The 27763-nt window shown below is 29.5% G+C and overlaps 1 protein-coding gene across 4 annotated transcripts in view; it reads right to left on the minus strand.

Moving 5' to 3' along the window:
• The window catches only part of cpx (synaptic transmission protein complexin), a 561632-nt gene that overhangs the window by 400170 nt on the left and 133699 nt on the right, over positions 1-27763 (minus strand). For 2 of the 4 annotated variants that reach the window (XM_088258681.1, XM_088258680.1), the window contains exon 2: positions 10256-10297. The exons of the other annotated variants lie outside the window; for them this stretch is intronic. The gene's annotated coding sequence lies outside the window, so the exon portion shown is untranslated. The remainder of the gene's footprint in view (positions 1-10255; positions 10298-27763) is intronic. 4 annotated transcript variants of the gene reach the window in all.

Raw genomic sequence — 27763 nt, forward strand, 5'->3', positions numbered from 1 at the left:
ATTTAAATATTATTTTTTGACATCTCATCAAAGATGAAGAAGAATATGGAAGTCTGGGCATTTACGGGGCTGACGGCCGTCATAGGCTGGTTTAAGTGATCACTTTACACACGTGTAACATTCACCAATTCTACCCATTATTGACAACCACACTACTCAAATTCTTGGAAGTTCTATATTTATGAACCAATTTAGAAACCTTGTTCTTGAATCACTAGAACTTCACCAGAGACATCTATTGGTGAGATGTAAAGAAGCTAAGCAGAAACTCTTATATTAGTATGTGAGGTCCGAATCCTGGATTTTAATCACACACATGAGAAACGCCAGAAAACAGTATATTTATTTTTATTATTTGAGCTTATAATTTGACCAGATAAGTTATTTAAATCCTTTTGAGTACACACGAGTACAAGTATTTGGACACACGAAATCTGGATTATCTTCAATTACAGGAGTCATTTTCATATAATTTTTTGACATCTCATCAAATATATTCTAATTTATATATTCTTATATATTCTTCTTCATCTTTGATGAGATGTCAAAAAATAATATGAAAATGACTCCTGTAATTAGAGATAATCCAGATTTTGTGAACAAGTATTTGGACACACTCAAAATGCTGTTCTATTTACAGTAAAACATTAATTAAAAATGGATACATTTTACTACAAAGTGACTGCCGAATCAATTAATGAAGTCGAAAAAATCCTTTTGAGTTTACGAATGCAAACACATCTAGTTTCGAGAACTACAGATGTCCTCACCAACAAGTGCAATTACAAATATTTAACATTATTACCTGCCTATAAGAATATCCGTTGTTCTCAAAACTAGTCGTATTTACATAATAAAATCAAAAGTGGCCTTATTATCCAATATATAAAATTCACATTATTCATGTTCCAAAAAATATGAAACATCAAAAAATCAAATCACATCGACATTAAAAGTCAACAAGCAAATTTTGTTTGAGAGCGTTGTAAAAAAATCATATTTTGATGACAATGTAATGTAGCTTTTAAAACCAAGTATACAATTTGTTCTAAATAGTACCGCCGTCACCCTTAAAATACGTAACGAATACCCAGTGAGCATATTATTCTCGCTAGAATGGTCTGAACATAGACTACACATTTTAGAACATGCAAAGCCAATTTAAATCATGTTTGTTCATCCTTCAAAGCTACATATTACTCGGTCACATTGATTGATGAAAATCGTTGAATTCTGTCAGGCCACATTGCCCTGGAAAGACGGTATTTTCCCATTTAATAATATAAATTATCATTTTAGTAGAAAAATACATACATTTGTTTTGTTAAAAAGAAGACGATAAAGGAAGAGTTAATAGGAGTACAAAAACCGGACTATTGTCGCAAAAGTTTAGATATCGGTTTAGAAATATTGGGTACTTCGTAAAAACGATCAATCCAGTCAACGTTTAGTAAAGAAGAGAAGAAAAAAAGTTTATTTCAAAGGTGATTCCCGACGGTCGTGAACTATATTTCAAACAGATGAGAGGTAAAACCATGTAAAATGTATGATATAATGGTAAAATATGGGAGTGTAGGGCTAAGATAAGCATTATTGATAAAATAATGGTAACTGTAACGAATATTTAGGGTTCAAATGGTACCAAGTATAGAATACCAAAATGTGGTAACTGAGAACAATCTGTGACATAAAATTTATGTTTTCAAACGAAAATCCTCGACGAAGTATGATAACATTAAACATTCCTATTATGTCAAAACATGTGACCAATATTTTGTATTTTATTTTTACCAAGGACGAAGAATTCGCGTGGGGTGTAACTCGAAACAGACCCCAAAAAGGGGCATTCCTCGCAAACTCGAAAGCCTTGCTGAATTTCAGGTTTGACGGTGACAATCACGGGCATTTTGCGACATTCCGTCCCAAATTTCAGTAAGTAATTTAGACGTTGTGATTTTCAAAGTAGGTCAAAGTATGACAATATTACCCAACAATTTCAGCCTTGGGATGTCTCGTTTAATTTCGTGCTTGTCTATGGGCCAAACAATGTAATTCTTCTTCTTAATGTGTCAAGTCCCTTCAATGTTGACTATTATTTGAGAGTATCCTGTTTGGTCAGCTCTAAAATATGCCTCAACTGCTCATTCCCCGTACAATCTCGTACATTCCGGAGCTAGGAAACACGCCTTCTGTCCACATCTCGTCGACTCCTATTGGAATAGCTTTTCTCCTCTAAGCATATGCCCCAGATAGGACACCTTCCGGACTTTGATATAAATCACAACGGTTTTTCTACTCCTGCTTTTACGTTTACGAGCACATTTACGTTTTATTTATTAAAATACAAATATAAGTGTTCGTTCTTTCAACCAACTCCAATTTTTCTAAACAATTGGTGATTTATTTTTTAATTCACCCGTAAAATATTATTAGAACGGAGATCTTCTGTCGAAAATAACATATAAGACAGCATGAAAATCTGTTTAACTAAAAGTAAAACATAAAAAGTCATTAATCGATTCGGCAGTCACTTTGTGGTAAAATCTATCCATTTTTTAGTGGAAGATTTTGGTAAAAAAAAAGTAATTAATTATGAATATTTACATGTTGAAGAATTTAGTACATAAACCCTGATAATGACAAGGTTCTTGTCAAAATCGGTTGAATAAAGTGTACCAATTAAAAGTGGTTAAAACAAAGTTGTTTTATTTTATAAAGTTTATAAAATGTGCCACAAAGTATCTGCGAAAAACATTTAAGAAACTTTCCATTTTTATTCAAGTTTTACATAAAAGTACCACTATTTCTTAAAACCTATTGTGATACGTATTTTGATGCATTCCGTATCATTTTGGTGTTTGAAAATTATGTGAAATGCATTCAAATACGTGTCGCAATAAATTTTAAGAAATACTGGTATTTACATAGTAAAATTTAGATAAATAATAACAAATTTTTAGAGTTTATCGCTCAAATTCACGATTTAATATGAGGACTTAATATTTACGCTGTTTACAAAATAAAATACGTCAAACTTGCTCGAGAGATTTTCCGCTTGCAAATGATAATTTTGCAATTTGTCAAACTTCTTGTGCCCTCACAACTTTTCAGGACCCTGCACAAACTTTCAGTCAACCCTCTCCCCCTTAGACTAGTTCTACATAGTTTCCCTCAGAGTTATTAGTGACTTTTCCGATATTCAAAATCCTTCTTCAAAACCTTATTTAACCACTATGTGACATGATTTCAAGTAGTTCCCTAATAAAAAGGGTACCTTTTATCACTAATGAAGTAATATTTAGGCTTGAGATTAAGTAAACTTTGTTATAAACGTACTCGAATCTTTTGAATAAGACAAATAAATAAGCTATGTGACAGATCTTGATTGATCTAAGATACCGAATCCCTTTTGTCTATTGTACTGTTGTATCTTTTGTATTTGTTTTTTTAGGGATCAACTTTATACTTTATTATGAACCATACATATCTTCTTTCATTTTTAAATGAATATGCTGTAAATCCTTGTACACAATTGGCAAGGAAAATTTTCTAAGGCACCTAAAAAATATATAAAAAATAAAATCAAATCTTTTAACACAATATTGAATTTTATCCCCGAAAGTTTGACAATAAGATTTTTATTGTATTTATTGATTTAGCATTAACTTTGTGGAATGACATGTTGCTAATTAAAACTGAAACATTTATTTTAGACCACTAATTGATTTTTATTTCAAACTACTACTTTCGAAAACAACAGATGTTTTCATGGATAGGTGTTCACAAAAACTAATGATCAAAAAATAATTCAGGTATTGGTAGAGGTGGGTATAATTATAAGTAGAGAGGTCTTATTAGTAATTATCCCACGAATAAAAAATGTGACTCGAGATTCAATATCACACTCTACTTCTAAACATTATCCACATCCAATGGTGCATAGGGCACTGCATCATGTACTAGCTGTGTTACCTTAATCATTAAATATACGAAGGAAATATGATCAGCCCTGCGCTTCAGGTAATATCACATAAATATCACTAATATTGATTTTGACCCCCCTGGAAATTGAACCCTGGACCTCTAACACGGTAGCCAAACGACCAAATCCTTACGATACAGAGGCGAACAATGTGTGGAAACTAGCTTTTGTTTCAGCTTTGTGATTTTGGAATACTGAGCGATGAGAATAGTATATTAAGGTGGTTTTTGAAAGCAGAAGAGTTATTTTTTGGTACGATTTTGTATAAAGGTACATAATAAAGGGACGATCACCGTAAGTTTATAGAATTGATGATATTTATGTATTTTTTTAGTTTTATTTGGAATTTTACCGCTTGTACATAAAACAAAAGAAAAAAAAACGTTAGATTGACAATGATAAAAGCCAATCAAATATATTATTAGATTAAAACCAATATTTTAAGCTTTTCCACTTTATTTTTATTTGACCAGCGACCGAGTTTCGTCATTACCGACATCATCAGACTGGTGGGAGGCTATACAAATTGTTGTTATATATCAAACAAGGCATATTATAAACAAGGTTATTATATATAACATAACAATTTTTATAGCCTCCCACCAGTCTGATGATGTCGGTAACGACGAAACCCGGTCGCTGGTCAAATAAAAATAAAGTGGAAAAGCTAAAAATATTGGTTTTAATCTAATGATATATTTAAAATGCAATTCCATCACGAAGTGTCGGTGGATAATATAAACCAATCAAATAATTGCACATACGAGTATATGTTATGAATACTGTTATATATTAAGAGAGAACAAAGAGAATAGATGGTGGGTATGTGTGAGTATATGTTTATATGTGTGTGCGTGCATGTGTATGTGTGTGTGTGTGTGTATGTGTGTGTGGGTGTGATGGAGGGAGTAAAATGGTAAAGGTATGGTATACAATGGAATATGAAGGAAAGAAAAGAAGAGGAGAGGAATTAACTATCAAGATAGTACTGCGTTGATCCCATACGGTACCGTATGCACCATCAAAAATTAAAAAAGGACAGTTATTTTTTAATGTATTTAATGGACTGATATGATGGTGTTTTCCTAAGCCTGTATGTACCATATATCTGGATAATGTTGTTTGTATTAATTCCTTTGTGTATAGTGTATTGGAGTGGTCAGCGTATTTTAAGTAATCAGATGATTTGTGGTTCAATATCGCGCTGGGACATTGTTCTGCTCCGACTCTCGCCCTTCCTCCCCTTCTCGCTGACTGCCCACACCAACCCTCGGGGAATTTATAAACACGAACAAGCCGGCTTTCTACCCCTGAAATATATTCCACCCTCACCACGATGTAATATGTAAAATATTTCCCGTTTAAAAGGTCAATGAAAATCATTGGATGATTTTTGTAGGTAACATAAAGGTAAAAAAAAATTAATACTTGTCATTGAGTTTTTTTTTCATAACACACTACTAATTTCCAAAACTGCAAATGTTTCATCGAAAGGTGTTTACATAAAAAAACTTTTTTTTCAGGTATATAAAAAAGTTTGTGGGTACATAACAAGAGGACTTGGTTTAATGAAAACATGGTGATGTATTTTGGAAAAGGAAATTATAAATTCATGTTTTTCATGTATTCAAAATTTACAAAATTTTCATGTTTTGCGAAATTTTCAACAAAAAATATGTCATTTGTGGCTAGGTGTCATTAAATAAATGGAAAATATTTAAATTGAAAAGTTTTTGCCTAGTATATTTTATCCATATAAATTTTAACTCAACAGTTTCCTGGCGATACGTTTTTGCGGTTTAAAGTTGAAGAATACACTACGAAGTATATCAAGATGAAGTTCCGATCCCTGACGGGAGGGAGTCCTTTGTGACTCAAAAATACCAGCCAAAAAGAAAAAGTCTACTAAACAATTATCAGACCTGCGCTCTTCTAGGGCTCCAAATGCTGGACAATATATAACATCTACTCTAGGCAACTAGATACCGCTGAAATGTGAATGCCTAGATGGTCAGCTGGAGAATTCTTAAGGACAAAATAAAGAGAGTACACATTCGTGGAAGCCTAGGTGTGATAGACATCAAAATGAGGTTAAAGAAAAGTGATTGAGACGTATTGGAGGCACATAGGATGCAGAAAACCTTATCATATTGTAAACCAGACGATCGCATAGATCTTTCTCGAAAGACATCAAGAGGAAGACCAAAGAATTCATGGATGGTACAGAAAGAAAACATGATTTGAAGGCATGGCCTTGGATAGGCGTTGCAGGTGATCACTTTAAACGCTTTGTAACATTCACGATTCTAGCCATGGTTGACAATTAAATTACTCAAATTTGGGAACGTTATATTTATGGTTCAATTGAACGGCACAAATACATTTTAGTACTTTGGCGAAATCTATTAAAAAAATTAATAACTTTTTTACTGGCAGAAACCTTCATAAAATGTATGCAAGATTTTTACACGAATTTTTGAATATGCTACGAGATGTCTGAAAATATAATTTCTAATATTCATGTACGTTTTTCTTAAGACAATTTTTTTTTATTCATAGTCAAAGGATTGTGAATATAAATTTTTATTCGCAATCCTTCTGGGTCAATTTAACGTCTTCATTCAAAGTTTGAAGCTTCCGATATCTTATTGTTATATACGCTAATTATGCATAACACCTTTTAACCTAATTATAACGAGATGACAATTCAAAGATATTTAATATAACTCCCACATATAAATACTTGCTACAATTTACATCCCTCATCGTAAAACATCCACCCTTTGTTTAATTCAGTAATTCGTAACTTAATTTAAATTTCACAAAGAGATAAATATATTTAGGTTTGTGGCTTTGAAATTTACGTATTTGCTTAAGTAATTGTCAAAACTCCTACAATAATTTAGGCGGGCATAATTCAAAATTCACAGGAAATTCTTACGGAGGAATATAAAGAAAATTATTCGAGAGTTAATTTAGAAACAAAATATATTATGCCGAGTTCAAATAAATAGTTGTATTGCTAATTATATAAATTTATTTACATGCTTTTCAAGCAAAAACAAAACGTCGTTTATATATATATATATATTTATATATATATATATATATATATATATATATATATATATATATATATATATATATATATATATATATATATATATATATATATATATATATATATATATTTTTAGTATATATATATATATATATATATTTATATATTTATATGTATATTTATATATATATATATATATATATATATATATATATATATATATATATATATATATATATATATATATATATATATATATATATATATATATATATATATATATAATAATAATAATAAAACCCTTATCCGCACCCCAATGGTGCATAGGGCACTGTGTCATATAAACGCAGTGTTATCTTGATCGTTTACATATGAAGGAAAGGTGATCAGCCCCCCGCTTCAGGTACCAGTCCATGGTAATATTGAATAAATATTACAGTGAAAAAATCACTTATATTTATTTTTTTATATTTTTTATATTATTTTTATATTTATATTCTTATATTAACTTTTATCACTTATATATATATATATATATATATATATATATATATATATATAATATATATATTTATATATATATATATATATATATATATATATATATATATATATATATATATATATATATATATATATATATATATATATATATATATATATATATATATATATATATATATATATATATATATATATATATATATATATATATATATATATATATATATATATATATATATATATATATATATATATATATATATATATAAATATATATGTATATATATATATATATATATATATATATATATATATATATATATATATATATATATATATATAAATATATTTATATATATATATATATGTATATATATATATATATATATATATATATATATATATATATATATATATATATATATATATATATATATATATATATATATATATATATATATATATATATATAAACATATATATATAAATACATATATATCTATATATACGAAGCAGGTAGGATAGTAAAGATAGGGCAGGTTAATGTAAAAAAATATATCAAAAAATTTAACACCTTGACAAATTGAAAGTGAATATTTCTTGAATTTATTTTGATATTGGCGGGAATCGAACCCGCGAACAACAGTTTCGTAGTCGACCGTCTACCCAACTACGCCACGGTGCCTGTTATATAAAATCATAATAAATTTACTGAGTCGTCTTTACACACTTTTAGAAAGAGATAACTTTGCGACATTTAATAATTTAAAAAGTAATGGAAAGGGCAAAAGACAAACGTGGGATATCATTGTTCGAGTCATTAGGTTTTTGCCTCAGGCAAGGGATAATACAGAAGGTTTTTAACGGTTAAACCTGCTTTTCGGGCGCTTTGTTACGTCACAGAAATTGTGAAAATCCACCTTAATTGACTTCCCTCAAATATACTTACGTTTCATCTCTCTGAACAGAAAATTAATTTACAAGGAATAAAGGTTCGTAAACAATTGTAATTATGTATAAAGCATGAAGAAAAATGAAACTTTTGTATATTAAAAGCTTACTTTGCGGTATGGTAATATAATACTTATCATTCATCGTTCGCTTTGTGTAATACCACTTAAAAACACTACTTTAAGACTCATACTCATGTCATAAGAAGTGTTTTTAAGTGGTATTTAAAAAAATGAACGGTGAATGATAAAAATAGTTTTTTGGAGGTAATACTGTCCTAAAGGTATTGAATACTTAAAAATCGTCGTGCGCCTCAATGTTTCATTATTGGACGTAAAATTGTATATTATAAAAAAGTTAGAATTTCGAAAAATAAATATTCAAATGAGTTCTAGTAACATACATAAACCGTCAGTGTGAATACCTATCCAAATCATTTAATCTTAATACTAGCAAGTGCATTAATCGTCAAGATGGCAAGCCTGTGCGGCGCGCTGTCATAGTCTATGCGTGTGCAATGTATACTTAAATTTTAAGACTAAATTTCCAATACAATGTAGAATTATGAGTACTACTTTGAATAAATTTTTAAAAATTCTATCCTTTTGTAAAATACAGGGTGGGGCATGATCACTTTCTTATTGAAAAAATCATAACACAAAAAGTATTGTTAGTATGGATTTAATTCTTTTTTCTTTATACAGGACCACATTTTAAGTTTTATTTCATTTAGCTTTAAAAACGACATCTCGATGACTGCTACTGTTCTTGTCAATCCGCTAAGATAGGCGAATTTTTCCATTTCTGACAAGTTTTTCTAGCATATCTGTGCCTATGTCTGCATTAGCTGCAAGAATATTGTCCTTCGGCTAACCAAGAGTCTTTGGACGATTGGTGTTAATCAATGTTTTAAGGTAGCCGCGCAAAAAATACCAACAGGGAGCTAAATCTGGGAATCTGGCCACTGAAGATCGCTCTCAGAGAGAAAGTTCGTGTCGTGTGAGTCGTTGCATTATCCCGTTGGAACCAGACATGGGGATGTTAGGGTACATCTTTTTCTTCAAGCTTAGGTATAAAAAACTCGAAGAAATGGACATGATAACGACGTTTTCGACTGTCGACGTTTTTAGGCATCCTGATGGTCCATTTTGTTGCTTCTTCATATTACCAGTATCTCTGAATGTTTTCACTTACATCTTAATGCATGACACCTGGTGTAAAAATCAATTTACGTTTAGGCATATGACCTGCAGACGCAATATTGAATTGTTTTCTGAATGCACGCTGAGTTGCGACGACGAAACGCCTGAAGGAAAAGTAGGCCGCCACGATAAGCGTGCGTTCCTGGTCCGTCCATAGCGTGATTGACACTAAACTAATCTCAAAAAAAAACTTAAGATCCTGTGCTTTCAAACGCGCTATAGGAACGCGTTCTAGGGGAAACTGTCATTTCTTTATTTGTTAAGGAATTGTACAGCTGTACGTTTAAACAAGTAAATAATTAAAAATAGTTACATTAATAAAAACAAAACCAATTAAACAATTCCACGTAGTTTTGTAGCGAGAGTTTCAAAAAAGGTAGTGACTACGCCCCACCCTATACAATATAAAGTCTAATTTAATTTTAATGCGTCCAATTCGGCTTGTTAAAGGTCTAATTTAATTTTTTAGGTAGCCAATTTAGTTTGGAAAACGTCTCTTTGTATTTTATAAACTTGTACATTTAACATTAAATAATATTGAAATACTTTTTTTACCTATTAATTTATCCTCCGATATGGTATGGTTGATCTGCTTACCTGAAAATATAAAAAATACATTTATGAATATTAATGCTTTATAACATTATAATATAACAATGACATAAATTTTGTACCCAGTGACGCGCTGCTATAGCTCAGTCTGGTTAAAAAGAAAATAAAAAATAAATAAAAATCACATATTTCTCGTATGCTTAATATCATAATGCTTGAAAGTATGGCAATATTGAAAATCTATTGAAAAAATAGTGACAGCAGTTGTCAAGAAGTACGCTGTCCGCCATGTTTACATAAGTTATTGTAACTTCTAACAGATGGTACCGCCATACTACTACTACTACTATCACGCCGTTCACCACAGGGGTAGGCAGAGAAGATGGAACGCCACACTCGTATCTCTTGACAAATATTCGTAGCTTCCTTCACATCCATATATCTAGTCATATATACCCTCCGGTTACGTAAACTTTTCATACTACCAAATTTTTGGTTATGATTAATCTGATCGTGGTATTTTTTGGCCGTCCTCGACTTGTTTTCGCGTTCACACTTGCCTGATACATTTTAAGTCATTTTGTCATTATCCATTCGCTCTACATGTCCATACCACCTTGAAAAACTTTTCCAAATCTTTTTACCTATTCCTAATTCAGCCTAGCGTTCCTTTTTTATATATTCACTTTTTTTTTAAATCAAAGAGTGATAAAATCAGAAAGATGAGTAACAAAATATAAATTTCTCTGATCCAAATTTGCAATTTTTCAAGTCATGATAAAATTTAAACAGAAAAATTATTGAGTGAAATAACAACTATGTAGCATTTTCTGCGTGAATTTTATTTGAGAAGCAACCGGATTTCATCGTAACCTACATCATCAGACTGATGTGAGGCTGAACAAAATTCTAAAACATGGTTTTTAACTCCTGCTTTATAGTGTTTATAATTTAGAATTTTGTCTAGCCTCACAGCAGTCTGATGATGTCGGTTACGATGAAACCCGGTTGTTAGTCAAATAAAATTTATCCGGAAAAGGTTACATGGTTGTTATTTCATTCTACAAAATGGAGTTCCACCAAGAAATGTCAGTACAAAACTTAAATGTAAGAAATGAAATTCAAAAATATAAAACAATCCTACTTTTTCTCAATTTCGCAATTCTCAAAAACAACTAAACAACTCGTATAGTCATAAGAAATTGTCAAACAACTCTGTACTATGGATATCTATAAATGTAAATGTATTGATAATCATTCCCATTAATAATCATCCCCAATTCGAAATAATAAAATTGAATTCAGACGAATTTGGAGGAAACGTATTGTACCTACCCTTTAGTCATAACCAATTCCATTGAGTCTCAAAATGTTTAGGTAGGAACATAATAAATACTAATTTCATATTAATTTGAATGAACAATCAGTCTCAAAGGGTTCATGTAATTAAATTGATAATAATTGCTTTTCCAAAATGTTACTCTTTACCAGAATGGGGTAAGTTTATCTTTGTCTGCCGAGTATTAGGCAATTTATTACTTATCAGAATCTGCCTATCTCCCATTTAGCATTCAATTCTATTTCAGTATACTCCGAAGGAGATAATAATAAAGTAACCAGACCTGAATCAAAACGATGGACAATACAAAATAGATAAAAGTGGGCTGCATTGAAATATGGTGGATTTGATGTGAAAATTAATATTTTTTCATTAATTGATTCGGCAGTTACTTTGTTATGAATATTTTTGATATTTTTTAAGCAAATGGGCAAATTAGCCTGGTGCTAAAACTGCTTTACATATCGCTCACTCCTTTCAACAACGTTAAATATCAAAAATCATAAATTTTCAGTTGTGCATATTTTCATAATGCCCAGAAAATGTACTATATCCCAGCTAAATTGCCATATTTTTAACTTAATATTCACCCTCTACAGGGCAAAAAGTGTTGTTTTTGCATTTTGAATAAAAGGTAATGTTTAATAATTTTTTTAAATTTACTAAATATTTTTCTGATGGAGAAAAAACATTCAGGTTTTACCTAAAAAGATCTGTTGCATAGTTAAAAGTTCAATAAGTGGCTTGATATTTATTTTTAATACATTTGATTATATTTTTAAACATAAAAAAACGATCTCCTGAAAAATCAAGTTTTTTTTAATAGTGAGCAATATGTGAATAAATCATATGTTTTGATATATTCGATATCATCATCAAACACATGTAAAATTGTGAAATCTTATGTCTGAGAGATTTTTTTAATGTATAGTGGTGTTAGGTTTGTTAAGAAAAAGAGTGGCAAGCTTCCTAGGGAGGCTGATGAGGAGGTAAAAACCTCATCACAAAAGTGCTTGTCAAGCACAAATGAAGGTTGGATATGCTACGATTGCCAGATAGCTTTTTCAGATCATCCTTTCAGAATAACAGTTTCTTTTCACAATAAATAAATATTTTTAAGCATATGTATAAACATACAAACATACTAACAAACTAAAAGAAAAAGTAGTATTTACAAAGTGAAAACAATTTTTTTATTACCAAAAATTACCTGCCGAATCAATTCATGAAAATAATATTTTATGCAAACGTTAAATGTACCAGTTATTGGCAACAATATTCGCCCAATTTGTTAAAATATATTCATAATATTTTTTGACATCTCATCAAAGATGAAGAAGAATATGGAAGTCTGGGCATTTACGGGGCTGACGACCGTCATCGGCTAGTTTAAGTGATCACTTTACACACGTGTAACATTCACCAATTCTACCCATTATTGACAACCACACTACTCAAATTCTTGGAAGTTCTATATATATGAACCAATTTAGAAACCTTGTTCTTGAATCACTAGAACTTTACTAGAGACATCTATTGGTGAGATGTAAAGAAGCTTTTTATTAAGCAGAAACTCTTTTATTAGTGTGTGAGGTTTTCCAAATTCTTCTTCATCTTTGATGAGATGTCAAAAAATAATGTGAAAATAACTCCTGTAATTGGAGATAATCCAGATTTTGTGAACAAGTATTTGGACACACTCAAAATTTTGTAAATATGTTTATAATTTTCTCAACGAATCTTTCTATTTTATAAATACTCGTTTATCAACAACAAAAAATATATCCGGTAACGTGTGAATAACCCGATCCAAGATATTTTTTCTGTATGGCTGTATCCATTACAGCTCATATTTTCGTCAGATTTTTAAAAACTGCCCACGGTAATGATGATGGATCAAGTAGAAAGTATTAGAGATCCTCACTTCAAATGCTACCACCATTTTCGAAGCTCATCATTCATCTTATTACGGTGACAGTTTCTAGAGAGAAAATGATAGTTTTATTATTTTCACTCTACTAAGTGATTGACGATCTGGATATGAAATTACAGGAGATAAAACCAGAATCTGTCATTTTTATTTTATAAAAAATCTAGCTTTTGTAAAGTTGTAATACATAAGTAGGTACCTACATAAATAAAAAAAAATAGTTATAATTAATTTAAAAATAGTTTATGATACAATTTTAAAAAATTACTAAGAATGACGATCCAACAGGATACCGTCTATTGTAGTTTTGATCTGTCCAATAAATCTATTCGATTACACAGTATCAGGAATGTGGGTGTGTTGATGACATATTGATAACAACAACATAGCCGCAATCGTGGACATTTTTTTGATGTCATTCTTATATTTGAGTAGTGTGATTATTAATCATTGGTTACACGTGTGTAAAGTGGTCACTTGCCCACCCTACTGTCAGGTCGTATGCAATGTAAATGCCTAGACTTCCATTTTTTTCATCTATGTTGAAATATCAAAAATGATACTAATTTATTTGATGCTTGTTCCATATAATAAAATAAAAACTATTTATTTTTTTCCACAATTTTTTTTTTGGCGAGCAACCGGGTTTCATCGTAGTCGACATCACCAGACTAGTCTGATAATGTCGGTTGCGACGAAACCCGGTTGCTGGTCAAACAAAATTCACTTGAAAAAAATTAAATAGTTTCTTATTTTATTATATATAATGCAGTTCCACCAAGAAATGTCAGTACAAAACTTAAAACCATCTTTTTATGATAAAGTTTTTAGGAATATTTATTACTAAATATAAAAAGAGTTTCAATAATACAATAAGCATACCTTATTTCATGATGTTCAGTAATCCCATTTTATATATTTTTGGGAAGAAAAAGGGAAAATATGACGCACGAGGATGTCTCAAAATATACTGAGTGAATATTTATTTTAAAATATATTTAAAGTGCTACAATAATATAATGAAAGTATAACCTTATAACATGGTACCCGGTGATCCTATTAACGAAGCTACTTTGTCACCAAACGGATAATCGAATAAATTAGTCCGGCCACAATTCCATTAAAGTTTAATGGTATTGTCATCAACTCGGATGAATGCAGCTATATTCAGTCTTTGTAGCTTAGCTCGTATGATTAATAGTTTATTAACCCAGTACTAACGGTTGAATTGTTTCGCCATAAAAAAAGCTTTTATACTGCGAGTATATTCGCGAAAAGTATTCGCTCATTTTTTTAGTTACCTTTTTTTTATTCCGTCTTTTATTCGAAAAACGTGGATAATTAATTTTCCTTTTTTTGACATTTCAAAATACACGAAGTAGAATATGGAAGTCTGGGTATTTACAGAGCTTATGACCTATCATAGGCTGGTTACGTTATCACTTTACACACGTGTAACGTTCACATATTGGTGTGACGTTCCATTCTCTCTGCCTACCCCTGCCGGGAAGCAGCATGATGGTTATTTAATTAGTTAGTTAACTATCGAACTAATTTTTTATTTATAATTATAATTCTAATATATTTCCATAAATCGAAAACACGTGTTTAGTTTTAATTTCTTATTTAAAATTTTAATTAAAAGATCGCGTGTACGTAAATTTCTTTAATCAAAACATTCATTAGAGTAGTTCAAAAAACAAAAAACAATCAATAAAATTTCATAAACTGTTTTCGATGTCTTAAATTTAACATACACTTACATTTGACTTTTAAAAAATAGAAACATAGAATTACTGATTAAAAATATGTTAATGTCGAAATGTTCATAAAATTTCATACCTTGATTTTTCTTCGCTCTGTTGGTCTAAATTACATAATGGTAACGTATTGCAAACCCTAACTCCATAACTCTGAAACTCCATAACTCAACGGTACAAACAAGACTAACACAAGCTTTATACAAAAGTCTCACAAAAGCCGCTTAGGCTTACCTGTAAATAATATTGAATTTAAGTATTGATGTGTATCATAAGAACACAAAAAGCTCGCAAAAATATTTTTTATCACCTTCGATATTAAGTTTTGGGGAGAAGCTATCGAAATGGGAAAAGTCTTAATTTGAACGTATTTGACCGAATTATTTGACCCAGAAGTTTATCACAATACCAAAAAAAATAAGGAAAAATAATAAACAGTTACATTATTTTTTAAACTGTTACATGTCATGAACTTAAACAGATCAAAAATACGGTAATATCAAATTATCTACAAATACGATAGCATTTTCAATTATTGAATTGGCAGTCACATTATGGTAAAATATTTCCATTTTTAATTTTTTTTTATCAAAGTTTTACTTGGTAAATACCACTGTTTCTTAAAATCTATTGTTACACGTGTTTCTATGCATTCCGTATCATTAACAAAAAAACACCGTATGGTGTTAGAAAATGATGCGAAATGCATCGAAACGCGTGTCACGATAGAATTTAAGAAATAGTGGTATTTACCAAGTAAAACTTAGATTTAAAAAATACAGTAATATTATCGCGCGGTACGGATCTATGCCGCTGTTGGCGTATATCTTGGCTTGATTTCGAGAATGTATAAATACAGACAACTGACGCAGAACTCTTCGTCCTTTTTTTAATATTATTAATATCTTCTTCTTCTTCTACATCTTTGTGTTTATTGCTGAGGGTCCATCGCTATATTTGGTATTGCTATTTTATTTATTGTTTCGGCATTAACTTTGTGGTAAGACATGTTACAATGATAAAAGAAAACACTTGTTTTTTACCACTTGAGTTTTATTATAGACTACATTTTCTACTTTCCCCTCTTCTTATTTATAGAAAAATTTTATATTTTATATTTTAGTTATTATACAGACCTGAATGATGGAAGTTTAACTTCTGAAACATGTAGTCTATAATAAAACTCAAGTGGTTAAAAACAAGTGTTTTCTTTAATCATTGGTATTGCTATATTTGGTACCACTTTTTCTTTAATTTAAAGAACTATAGGTTATTTTCCAATAAAAACATTTTATTTCACTAAGTATCATAGTTTTACAATACATCATACAGCTATGCTCCGTTGAATGTATTTTTAATAAATCGATAAAGTGTTAGAGCTGGGAGATTTTTTTTTCCATAAAAGTTGTGTGCCACAGCTTACTCACGCTAACAGTTTTCCAATATCATGACAATAACATTCAAAACTTGCTCTTTCACTGAAAACCTAAACGTCCTACATTAAAACCTCGATTTAACGTACCTCTTTTTAACAAACTTCGGACATAACGGACAAAAAATCCGGTCAAATGTAAAAAATTAAATATTTTCTGTTTTTTTTTTTTAACAATTAAATACAACTTACAAGACTAAAAATCAGTGTTTGATTAAATATTTAATACATAAATGAAAATGGTGTTTCACAAATTATTTTTTTAAATAAATAAATAAAAAACGTGATGTTAATATTATGCATGCTTAAATTCATGTGTCGCCGCATGTAAAAATTTTTTAGCGGCCATAATAATCACGTCATTTGTCTAGCACTAGAATTTGAGACATAATGCCATCCTGCTCGTAGACTGCACCTAGCCAGAGCAACAACAACACTGCCAAAATTGTTTTTGCCTCATAAAGTTTTTAGTGGTAAGATCACATCTCGACGACCTAATAACATGTATTGACTACTTGTCAGATACTTGTCGTAATTTTAGAGAGTTTATTGTAAAAACAATTTTAAAAATAGCCAAATTTAAAAGTGCAAACAAAACTTGTTTCCTTTTTCAAGGCAGGATTACTGAAAGCAAGCGCGTCGATATCAAACAGCAACGTCACTTCACGACGAGTGTCCGAGGACAACAAATTTGTATTTTTTTTGTATTTGGTTTTATTTATTTATATCTAAATACAGTATTTATTTTTTCATGTTTATTTTTAACATATTTGTATATAACGGACTTTCGTTATTAATGGACACTCCCTCCTCCCAAGTCCGTGGTATCGAGGTTTAACTGTACTATATTTTTATTTAAATATTAGTTCTAGTTCTAAACCGCCTCCGTAGTGTAATGGTCAGCATGCTCGCCTACCGTGCTGGAGTTCCCAGGTTCGATTTCAAGGCGGGGTGAGAATAAATATTAGTGATCTTACACTCTAATATTTATTTAATATTACTTTGGACTGGCCCCTGAAGCGCAGGAGTGATCACCTTGCCTTCATATAATTAACGATTAAGATAACATTGTGGCAATACGATTCAGTGCCCTATGCACCATTGGATGTGGATAAAAGTTTGAATAAATAGTAGTTTTCCATTAACATATTTGAACTAATTTTCAAATCAAATGAAAATAATTGCTGCTCGAATTTACTGTATTACATTTGTTATTTGTAACAGTACGTTATATTACGATAGAGGAAATGCTTTGAACTTTAGCTCGGTGAGCAGACACAAAGGATAGCAGCGAATAAATCATTGCATTTTACGATTCAAACTTTGTACTATTCTATCCAGCAAAACAAGTCCATATTGTAATTGTGCAATACGAGCTTATAATAAGTGAATTCAGGTTGGAAAACAATTCAATAATTCCACAATTTATCAATGTGAAACGTTCAAATACAGATATATTTACATATTTTGATGGAGAAAATATTTCAAAACCATATGAAACAATTACAATCTGTATTTTAAAAACAGTACAAATAAAAAATGAGTCCCATGAATCCAAATTTTCTCATTTTGACTATATCTATTTTTTTCAAACCCTTATCCGCCACCCAATGGTGCATAGGGCACTGCGTGATACAAACGCAGTGTTATCTTGATCATTTACATGCGAAGGAGAGGTGATCAGCCCTCCGCTTCAGGTACACAAGTCCAGGGTAAATTGAATAAATAGTACAGTGAAAAATCAAAATCTATTTTAGAAACTTTTAAATTCCATTTAGCTTTTAACTTTTATGAAAAATGGAGGATAAAAGTAGAATGACTGAATGCAGTCAAAATGTGACCTCTCGGATGAATGCACGGCAGAACGATGTATTATGCACAGCAGAACGGTGTTTTAATAGTGAAAGAAAGAATGAATGCAAGGCTGAGATAAGCATTATATTGTAGATAAAATTAAGAAATGTGTCAATGATTAAAGAAAACACTTGTTTTTTACCACTTGAGTTTTATTTTAGACTACATGTTTCAGAAGTTAAACTTCCATATTGAAAGTTTAATTTCTGTTTAGTTTCTTGTTAAGTTTCATATTGGAAGTTTAACTTCTGAAACATGTAGCCTAAAATAAAACTCAAGTGGTAAAAACAAGTATTTTTTTAAATCATTGTAACATGTCTTACCACAAAGTTAATGCCGAAACAATAAATAAAATAAAAAATGTGTGTTCAGATGGTTTGGAAGTGTAGAACATACCTTTAGTATTACCTCTCCTTGTAAAAAATGCACCTTCTCTAATAACTTTTAAAAAACGTCTGACACATTACTATCTGTCATTAGCATCCTAACTTCCATCAAACCTCCTCCCTTAGTTTTTCCTTCTACCTCCTTCCCTAAACTCCCTTTTCCTTTACCCTCCTTATTATCATGTTTTGTAATTTATGTTTTTCATGCTCAAGTACTATCAACCCTCTGATTGCAAACAGCTGTATAAAGCATCAAACGTTTTAATCAATATCACTACTCTGTTTTTGGTTGGTTGGAAGATGTTGCTTTTTTGCAATAAGCCCGCCAATGTACTTATTTATTTTCTGTACATGAAGTTTAAATAAATAAGTTAATAAACATACGAGTGAAGAAATAATATTAAAACAAATTTATGAGGCAAACGTAGTTAAAAACTAGAACAGAGAAAGACCGATAAAACTTATTTTAATAAAATATGTGAAATACCTGAGCGTAGTCAGGCCAGTTGGAATAATCGGTGGGTAAGTTTAAGAATATGCATGAATGTGGAAGAGGCGATTTTTAAAAATTTATTTAAAATCTCCGTTATGCTTTTGTGGTTGTTTTGATAAAGCACATCTGAATGTTTTAATTGCACGAAAATTAATTTAATTTGAAGCGTCTGTTACGTGATTATTCTTCGATAATTGGATTTACGAAGTGAAGCGTACATGTGTTTAATATTGTATGCATTTCATATTATGTACATAGTACACAGTAGCGGGTCATTGATTAAATTCTGTAAATCGTACAATGCAATAATATAATTAATATTTGAAGCACTAACTTTGGGATTTTCCATTTTAAAATTAAGTGTTTATTAAATATTTTATCAAAACTTAATTATAATGCCTTGAAAAAGAAACGGTTAGCTTCAAAACCGGTAGATTATAATTAAGTTTAAATCAAATATTTAAAGTGATTTAAAAAAAATGTGTAATGGTCAGCACGCTCGGCTACCGTTCTGGAGGTCCCGGGCTCGATTCCCGAAGGGGGTAAAATAAATATAAGTGATTTTTTCACTGTAATATTTATTCAATATTACCATGTACTGGTACCTGAAGCGGAGGGCTGATCACCTTTCCTTCATGTGTAAACGATTAAGATAACACTGCGTTAATATGACACAGTGCCCTATGCACCATTGGGTGCGGATAATGGTTTTATTATTATTATTATTAAAAAAAGATGTATTTAAATTATAAAATGAATAATAACAAAGCTATTACTTTAAAAATAAATTATAAAGATTAAGGATATAATTTCATTTATTTTACAATTTAATTCATTTACAATTTATTTAATTACTACATCTTATAAAAAAAATAAAGCATACCTAAGGCAGAGAGAAAAGAACGCCCCACCACTCTTTGTTATCCTTTTTCGCCTCTTCCACATTCATGCATCTCCTCATACATCCAAGTATTCGAAATACTTGACCATGGCAAATTTTCCCCGGTCTTCTTCGTCTTCTATAACCAATTACATTCCCCTCACAATTTTTTTTTTACCATTCTTTCTTCACTCATTCGATTCACATGTCCAAACCATCCTATCAAACCTTTCTTAATTTTTGAGAAAATGCTTATTTCAGCCTTGCATTTCTTCCTTATACCACCCTTGGAACATATATCATACGACGTTTTGCCATACACTTATTTAAGAGAACACATTTCAACTGCATTCAGTTTACTTTCATCCTTATTTTACCAAATCTAAGCTTTTTCAACATTCTTCAACTTTTCCACATTCATGCATCTTCTCATACACACACGCCGATTATTTGGACTCCTGGCCTGACCGCATACACAAATAAATTACAAAGATAAATTAGCGTGATTGAAAAAACAATTCATTGTAGCTGTTAAAATCGTTGTTATACCATTGTTAATGTTCCCATTCTGAAAGTAATATAATTTCAGCTCTGAAAACAACCCCCGTAACTTTAACTGTGAATTTAATTAACAACCCTTGACCCGCTACAAATGAAAACTATCGAAGCGTCGTAAAATTTCATAAAGCGGGCTTTTGAGTTTGGACCAAATGCAATTCCGAGAAATGCATTTCGGTTTTTGTAATATTAGTAAAAATACGGCTATTCGAGTTAGGTTCTAATAATATCTTCCCTCTTGCTTTGAGTTACATTCCCTTTATGAATAGCGAATAGATCGCTCTCATCCAAAGTACGGTTTATTATTATAACAAGCTTCACCGACAAGACACTTTTGGTGGCTTGGTGGGTCTCTGCAAAAAAGGTTAATTATATTTATGAGTTTATAAAAGAATGCATACATCGCTCACTCCTTTCAAGAACGTCGTCTTCAGGAGATCGTTATAAATGTTTAAAAATAAAATACAATGTATTAAAAATAAATACCTAGCCACTTACTGAACTTTTTAATTTACAACAGATATTTTTAAGTAAAATCTGAAGGTTTTTTATCCATTTTAAAATATTTAGAATATTTGAAAAAATAATTAAACAATATTTTTTCTTCAAAATCCAAAAACAACACTTTCTGACCTGTAGCGGGTAAATATTAAGTTAAAAATATGCTTCTTTTGCTAGGACATAGAAAACATTTCGAAAATGCCCAGAAAATGTACTATATTCTAGTGTAATACGATGCAGTGCCCTATGCACATAAATTAAAATAAAAAAAAACACATAGAAAGTTTTTTTAAGTTGCTTAACTCTTATGGCAGCCCCATCTATTGAAAGCTACAGCAACGCACATGATTTATCATGGCGAATAACGTGTTTCTTGACATCTGCTTTCACTAAACCTTTTTCGATTGCGTTGTTGTTTTAAAGATTTTTAAATATTATCATTACTTTGTGATATTGTACATATAAAAAATTGTAATTTCTTTTTATTTTTATTTTCTATTTAAACGGACTGAATCACAACAACGCGTGGCCAAGTACAGCTATTATTAAATAAATAAAATAAAAATAATAAAAATAAAAAAATTAAAAAAAAATTAAAAAATAAAAAAAAAAAATATATATATATATATATATATATATATATATATATATATATATATATATATATATATATATATATATATATATATATATATATATATATATATATATATATATATATATATATATATATATATATATATATATATATATATATATATATATATATATATATATATATATATAATATATATCAAGTCTTTAAATTATGTGGATGTAAAATATTAACTTTTATATCGACCTTTTTCGGGCGTAATACACAATATTGGCCATATTGTTCTAGCGGCTATTACAGCCCGTAAAAGGTTAACCTCTCATTTTATAGCTAAGCTTGTAATTTTTATAACATTTCGAATATATGTATTCTTTAAAAAAGTCGTGCGGTTATTTATTGTAACATTTTGAGTGTGTCCAAATACTTGTTCACAAATCTAGATTACCTCCAATTATAAGAGTAATTTTTCATTAAATTTATATTTGAAGCACTAACTTTGTGATTTTCCATTTTATAATTAAAATTTAACTTTGTTTTAAAATCACTATAAATATTTTATTAAATCTTAATTATAATGTCAACCGGTTAGCTTCAAAATCGGTAGACATTATAATTAAATTATAATAAAATATTTAATGTGATTTTAAAATAAAGTAACATTTAAATTATAAGATAACTAACTAACCATCACGCCGCTTCCCCGCAGGGGCAGGCAGAGAGAATAGAGCGCCACACCACTCTGTCCTTGCAAACATTCTTCGCCTCTTCCACGTTCATGCATCTCCTCATATATACCCGCGGATTGTTACGACTCCTAACCTGACCACTTTCAAGTATTTGGCATAACTGATCGTGCAATGTTTTTCTAAAAAAAAATATGTATAATTTATATTTGATGCACTAACTTTGTGATTTTTCATTTTATTATTAAAATGTAATGAAAATATAATTAAATTAAATGCTATTATGAATTAGTCTTAAAAAAGAAGCGGTTAGCTTCAAAACCGGTAGAAATTATAATTTAGTTATAATAAAATGTATCTAGTGATTTTAAAACAAAGTTTCATTTTATAAGAAAAAAATGTGTATCTGAAAGCCAATTATAATTTTAAAATGCATTATATTTTTTTTTACTTACATATGTATGTGTGTATACAAAAACTGATACTAACTGTTGGTAACAGTGAGTAAAAAAAATCACCCAGAATCTGTTGAAATAGCACATTCGGCACAAAAAAATTAAACCTTCAGTGAATAAATTCTCCATATGAACTTTAAATGGCGCAAAACGTAAAACCAAGTATTACAGAGTCAGATAACAAAAACCAATTTGCAACCAATCACGGCTCATATTCAATATAGTTAACAGCTCTTTCCGTTAGTAAATATTTTATTAATAGGGAAATTCAAAACTTACGAATTTTATTGGTAACGTGAAAATAATAAAAACAAAATATCAGCAATTATTTTATTCAGTTTTAATTACACTTGTGTTCACATGTTTTTGTCGTGAATGATATATTTTCAAATATTGAAATTTTAAAGTTAGATGAAGTTAAATTTTTACATTTCATACACATTTAAAAAGTATATTAACACAAATTGTAAACATATTTCAAAAAAATTCAGAGACCCACCAAGCCACCATGTGTGTCTTGAAGGTAGAGTTCTTTTTTAATACATTTTTTTTTTTACAAATTTTGTTTTTTAAAAGCATTGATAATATTGTGGTATGGTAAGAAAACACTCTCCTTATCATCCATCGTTTACTTTGTGTAATACCACTTTTGTAAACAGTTCACTTTTTTGTGAGCAGTTGAGTCTTCCAGTCAACTTTTGAAAATATTCCCATTGCGATTTATTTGTCGTCTTTCTCTTTTTCAAAATTTTTATTTTTATAAAAATATCACAAATAAGTGTTTATAAAAGTGGTATTACACAAAGTAAATAATTAATGATAAGGAGAGTATTTTATATACATGCTTTTTTTCTATCAGAAAATCGCTGTTGACAGAGCGGAGCAAAGGAAGAATTCAATTTGGTCCTTTCAACATCATCAGGTGATGAATCACAAAAATAACCCTTAACATCAAAACGTGTCATCCAATTGTTGTAAAATAAAAATACACATTTCACTTGGTAAATACTACCATTTCGTAAATAATTTTGTGACACGTGTTTTGATGCATTCTACGTCATTTTAAAACAAAGTATTTGAAAATAATGCGGAAATCAGCGAAATTCATGTCACAATAGATTACAAGAAATAGTGGTTTTTATTTTTTTTGCCTTCTCAACAAAGTTTTAAAAAAATATATGGAAGTTACGGCATTTACGGGGCTTACGACCGTCATAGGCTGGTGTTAAAGTGATCATTTTACACACATAACATTTACCAATTATACAATTACAATTTGACGAGAATAAAAAAAAATTAAAACTCCTAATTGGAGATAATCCAGATTTGTGAAAAAGTATTTGGATACACTCAAAATGTTGTAAAGAAAAAGTGGTATTGACCAATTAAAACTTAAATAAAAAATGGATATATATTACCACAATGTGACTGCCGAATCAATTAATGAGATTTTTTTCTAAACTAAATATTAGTCTACCACATTTTTAATGTGTCACAAAATCTGGATTATCTCCAATTACAGGAGTAATTTTCTCAATATTTTTCATTATAATTCTTAGACATCTCATCAAAGATGAAGAAGAAAATGGAAATCAGGGCATTTACGGGGCTGGAGACGAGGCTTTGTCTCTAGTGAAGTTCTAGTGATTCAAGAACAAGGTTTCTAAATTGGTTCATATATATAACTTCCAAGAATTCGAGAACTGTGGTTGTCGATAATGGATAGAATTGGTAATTGTTACACGTGTGTAAAGTGATCTTTTAAACCAGCCTATGACGGTCGTCAGCCCCGTGAATGCCCAGACATCCATATTCTTCTTCGTCTTTGATGAGATGTCAAAGAATAATATAAATATTTGCCATTATTCACACTTGCTTTGTGAAAGTTGACGGTGCACTTACAAATCTACACAAATGTTATAATATCTTACAAACACTGTAGAATGCAGATATTTATTGTGTTATAACTCTTATTGTATGTAACGAATATTTATGCGAATCGGTCGGTACAGTTGTGCAATAAATACCAACGTATACCACCCCATAACTAATTGCGCCCCTAAAGTCAATATTATCTTGATAAACTACCTCCGCAAAGGCTGTATTTGCTGCGGCAACTGTTTGTCGGATGATCGTTTTTGAAGCTTTGAAGCCTGAATAATTTGAAGATTTGCGCAACGTTTTATACGTGCATACACCAATTTATATATATATATATATATATATATATATATATATATATATATATATATATATATATATATATATATATATATATATATATATATATATATATATATATATATATATAAATATATATATATATATACATTTATATATATATATATACATTTATATATATATATATATATATATATATATATATATATATATATATATATATATATATATATATATATATATATATATATATATATATATATATATATATATATATATATATATATATATATATATATATATATATATATATATATATATATATATATATATATATATATATATATATATATATATATATATATATATATATATATATATATTTACATATTTATTATACCTTACCTTTGTAAAATATAAAAAAAGTAAAGAAAAATCCGTTTTTGTGAAAAAAAATTTGAACACATTCGAAACTATACGGTTTTTTCTTGTAATATGCGTGAATCTTTACATTTAATTTATGTTATCTTCACAAAATATTTGAAAAAAGACCAAACTAAGGATTTATGAAAAAAAAAAGGATGGGAGACTCAAAAAACTTTCGATTTTTTAATATTCGTGCATAAATATATTTATTTGACATTACTTATTTTGTAGTCATTAGGGAAATTACTATTTATCATAAATAACATTCACCAGAAACATAACCTATGATTAAAATGTTATTTCTTTCTCAGGCGTTTTAATCCAATTCTTAATTAACGTTGCCTAGGCAATTAGTTTTACCAGCTCTTAATGAGCTCTTGACCTCTTAAAGATTATTTACTGAGTTTTAGGTAAGAAAGGTTATGCCTAGCACATAAATAAAATCACAAGATAAGTAAACTCACAAGAAAAATCAAAGGACTGAAATGATAAAATTCAAGTAACTTTATTGCTAACTTAGAATCTTTAATTGAATAAACTCATTAAACAGAGTCGCAAAATTGTTTAATTTATAAGAGTTTAAAAATGTATGATGAGATGCCTGAATGTATGAAGAATGAAAAGAGTCTGAAATAATTTAAAAATAAATGTTTTGTGTACTGTAAGGAAATGTAAATATATATAAGTATATGTAGATGCAGTAAATTAAGTGTATAAAATAGTTTATATTGTGTCATATAAGCTAACTAAAGAAATAATAAAAAAATACAAAAAATTACTTTTAACGATAAACCGAGTAATTTTGAATAGAATTTTTCACTAAAAAATAATATGTAGTATTAGTTATTTTGTAGTCCACTTCGGTAGTATAATGGTCAACACGCTCGGCTACCGTACTGGAGGTCCCGGATCCTATTCCTAGGGGGGCTAAATAAATATAAGTGACTTTTTCACTCTAATATTTATTCAATATTACCCTGGACTGGTACCTGAAGCAGAGGGCTGATCACCTTTCCTTCGTGTGTTAACGATCACGATAACGCTGCGTTTATATGATATAGTACCCTGTGCACCATCGGGGTGCGGATGAGGGTTTTTGATTGTACGTTAGGAGTAAATACATTCTCACTTAGGAATATGCTATAATACTCACACCCATGTATATCAGAAAATGACAAACGGTGTTGCATAAGCTGAAGCTAGATTTCATATTCACTCGTTCTTCAGGTAATTTTAAAAAAAGGACCAAATAATTTCATGTGGAAGTAATATTTTTTTGTAATAAAATTTATTCACAAAGGCCAAGTTATAAATTTATAATTTTTTTCAATTTAGAAATCTTATAAACTTTAATTCTTATAATAATTTTATAAATTATATATTATTTTAAAATTCCTCACCTTTGCTTTCCATGTTTCCTTTTTTCTCAAACCCCACCCCCTAACTCACCCCCCCTCCCTTTAACTTACATCTCTCCTCTCTTACAGTACAGAGAATTATTTATGCTTTAGTTTATATTTAGACCTGAAGATGAAAGCATCTGTAGCTTCCGAAACTAGTCATTAAAAAAGATGAAATTTGAGTGGTTAAAAAAGAGTGTTCTCATTTACAATTAAATGTTTGTTGAATATTAAATTAAATTGTAAAATAATTTTATGAGGCGAATGTTGTTGGAATTAAGAGGAGATAGACAGGGCAAAACTTGGTATAATCAAGTATTTCAAATGTTTGAAATTTCTCAGGTTAGGAGTCGGAATGAAAGGCATGATCAAGTATTTGAAATAGGTTTTAAAAATTTGTCAGGTCAGAAATCGGAATAATTGGCAAGTTCAAGTATTTCAAATACTTGAATTTTGTCAGACCAGGAATCGAAATAATAAGCATATTCGAGTCTTTCAAACACTTGAAATTTATTAGGTTAAAAATTGGATTAATTGGCATGTTTAAATATTTAAAATATTTGAAATTTGTCAGGTCTGAATCTGGTAAAAAAAAAAGTTTTTTTCACTAACAATTTCATCAAGTCTTACCACAAAGT

This window comes from Brachycentrus maculatus, unplaced genomic scaffold, assembly GCF_059751285.1.
Source record: "Brachycentrus maculatus isolate JH-2025_06_01 unplaced genomic scaffold, ASM5975128v1 h1tg000102l, whole genome shotgun sequence".
Taxonomy (NCBI): Eukaryota; Metazoa; Arthropoda; class Insecta; order Trichoptera; family Brachycentridae; genus Brachycentrus; species Brachycentrus maculatus.